This window comes from Carassius gibelio, chromosome B22, assembly GCF_023724105.1.
Source record: "Carassius gibelio isolate Cgi1373 ecotype wild population from Czech Republic chromosome B22, carGib1.2-hapl.c, whole genome shotgun sequence".
NCBI classification, from domain to species: Eukaryota; Metazoa; Chordata; class Actinopteri; order Cypriniformes; family Cyprinidae; genus Carassius; species Carassius gibelio.
This window is the reverse complement of record NC_068417.1, coordinates 42,727,005-42,729,504: the sequence shown is the minus strand read 5'-3', so window position 1 is coordinate 42,729,504 and position 2,500 is coordinate 42,727,005. Positions and strand designations below refer to the sequence as shown.

The 2,500-nt window shown below is 40.6% G+C and overlaps 5 non-coding genes across 5 annotated transcripts in view; all 5 read right to left on the bottom strand.

Annotated features, from left to right (window-relative positions):
• The window catches only part of LOC128004228 (5S ribosomal RNA), a 119-nt gene extending 19 nt beyond the window's left edge, over positions 1-100 (bottom strand). The window contains exon 1 of the ribosomal RNA XR_008176922.1: positions 1-100. This exon is cut by the window's left edge and continues 19 nt beyond it. This is a non-coding gene — a ribosomal RNA (5S ribosomal RNA).
• Positions 101-467: 367 nt separating this feature from the next.
• LOC128005541 (5S ribosomal RNA) lies at positions 468-586 on the bottom strand. Its single transcript, XR_008178189.1, has one exon. It is a non-coding gene; the product is annotated as a 5S ribosomal RNA (ribosomal RNA).
• A 221-nt stretch (positions 587-807) lies between these two features.
• On the bottom strand, positions 808-926 carry LOC127995868 (5S ribosomal RNA). Its single transcript, XR_008168797.1, has one exon. It is a non-coding gene; the product is annotated as a 5S ribosomal RNA (ribosomal RNA).
• A 513-nt stretch (positions 927-1,439) lies between these two features.
• On the bottom strand, positions 1,440-1,558 carry LOC127996305 (5S ribosomal RNA). The gene has a single exon (XR_008169214.1). It is a non-coding gene; the product is annotated as a 5S ribosomal RNA (ribosomal RNA).
• Positions 1,559-1,922: 364 nt separating this feature from the next.
• Positions 1,923-2,041, bottom strand: LOC128004236 (5S ribosomal RNA). Its single transcript, XR_008176930.1, has one exon. It is a non-coding gene; the product is annotated as a 5S ribosomal RNA (ribosomal RNA).
• Between the last annotated feature and the right edge of the window lie 459 nt (positions 2,042-2,500).

Genomic DNA, 2,500 nt, shown 5'->3' with positions numbered 1-2,500 from the left:
TCCCAGGCGGTCTCCCATCCAAGTACTAACCAGGCCCAAACCTGCTTAGCCTCCGAGATCAGACGAGATCAGGCATAGCCAGGATGGTATGGCCGTAAGCGAAGTCTGCTGCAAAGAGAGGGCTATTTAAAGACCAGCCAATCTTATCGCCAGTACATTATATAAGTAGGAATGAAAACCCAAAAGCTTAAAGCACCTGGTATTCCTAGGCAGTCTCTCATCAAAGTACTAATCAGACCTAAACCTGCTAAGATTCAGAGATCGGGCATTGACTCTTTTTTTTTTTTTTTTTATGAAAGATTATTATATAATTCGTGAAATTTTCCAAAAAGATTAAAACACCTGGTATTCCCAGGCAGTCTCCCATCCATGTACTAAGCAGGCCCAAACCTGCTAATATTCAGAGATCAGGCATTGACTCTATTTTTTGGCAAAATTATTATATACTAAGTGAAAAATGTCCAAAAAGCTTACAGCACCTGGTATTCCCAGGCGGTCTCCCATCCAAGTACTAACCAGGACAAAACCTGCTTAGCTTCCGAGATCAGACGAGATTGGGCATAGCCAGATTTGTATGGCCGTAAGCGAAGTCTGCTGCAAAGAGAGGGCTATTTAAAGACCAGCCGATCTTATCGCCAGTACATTATATAAGTAGGAAAGAAAACCCAAAAGCTTAAAGCACCTGGTATTCCCAGGCAGTCTCTCATCAAAGTACTAACCAGACCTAAACCTGCTAAGATTCAGAGATCGGGCATTGACTCTATTTTTTGGCAAAATTATTATATACTAAGTGAAAAATGTCCAAAAAGCTTACAGCACCTGGTATTCCCAGGCGATCTCCCATCCAAGTACTAACCAGGCCCAAACCTGCTTAGCTTCCGAGATCAGACGAGATCGGGCATAGCCAGGTTGGTATGGCCGTAAGCGAAGTCTGCTGCAAAGAGAGGGCTATTTAAAGAACAGCCAATCTTATCGCCAGTACATTATATAAGTAGTAAAGAAAACCCAAAAGCTTAAAGCACCTGGTATTCCTAGGCAGTCTCTCATCAAAGTACTAACCAGACCTAAACCTGCTAAGATTCAGAGATCGGGCATTGACTCTTTTTTTTTTTTTTTTTTTTTTTTTAAATGAAAGATTATTATATAATTCGTGAAATTTTTCAAAAAGATTAAAGCACCTGGTATTCCCAGGCAGTCTCCCATCCATGTACTAACCAGGCCCAAACCTGCAAATATTCAGAGATCGGGCATTGACTCTATTTTTTGGCAAAATTATTATATACTAAGTGAAAAATGTCCAAAAAGCTTACAGCACCTGGTATTCCCAGGCAGTCTCCCATCCATGTACTAACCAGGCCCAAACCTGCTAATATTCAGAGATTGGCATTGACTCTATTTTTTGGCAAAATTATTATATACTAAGTGAAAAATTTCCAAAAAGCTTACAGCACCTGGTATTCCCAGGCGGTCTCCCATCCAAGTACTAACCAGGCCCAAACCTGCTTAGCTTCCGAGATCAGACGAGATCGGGCATAGCCAGGATGGTATGGCCGTAAGCAAAGTCTGCTGCAAAGAGAGGGCTATTTAAAGATCAGCCAATCTTATCGCCAGTACATTATATAAGTAGGAATGAAAACCCAAAAGCTTAAAGCACCTGGTATTCCTAGGCAGTCTCTCATCAAAGTACTAATCAGACCTAAACCTGCTAAGATTCAGAGATCGGGCATTGACTCTTTTTTTTTTTTTTATGAAAGATTATTATATAATTCGTGAACTTTTCCAAAAAGATTAAAACACCTGGTATTCCCAGGCAGTCTCCTATCCATGTACTAAGCAGGCCCAAACCTGCTAATATTCAGAGATCAGGCATTGACTCTATTTTTTGGCAAAATTATTATATACTAAGTGAAAAATGTCCAAAAAGCTTACAGCACCTGGTATTCCCAGGCGGTCTCCCATCCAAGTACTAACCAGGCCCAAACCTGCTTAGCTTCCGAGATCAGACGAGATCCTGCATAGCCAGGTTGGTATGGCCGTAAGCGAAGTCTGCTGCAAAGAGAGGGCTATTTAAAGACCAGCCAATCTTATCGCCAGTACATTATTTAAGTAGGAAAGAAAACCCAAAAGCTTAAAGCACCTGGTATTCCTAGGCAGTCTCTCATCAAAGTACTAACCAGACCTAAACCTGCTAAGATTCAGAGATCGGGCATTGACTCTTTTTTTTTTTTTTTTTTTTTTTTTTAAATGAAAGATTATTATATAATTCGTGAAATTTTCCAAAAAGATTAAAGCACCTGGTATTCCCAGGCAGTCTCCCATCCATGTACTAACCAGGCCCAAACCTGCAAATATTCAGAGATCGGGCATTGACTCTATTTTTTGGCAAAATTATTATATACTAAGTGAAAAATGTCCAAAAAGCTTACAGCACCTGGTATTCCCAGGCAGTCTCCCATCCATGTACTAACCAGGCCCAAACCTGCTAATATTCAGAGATTGG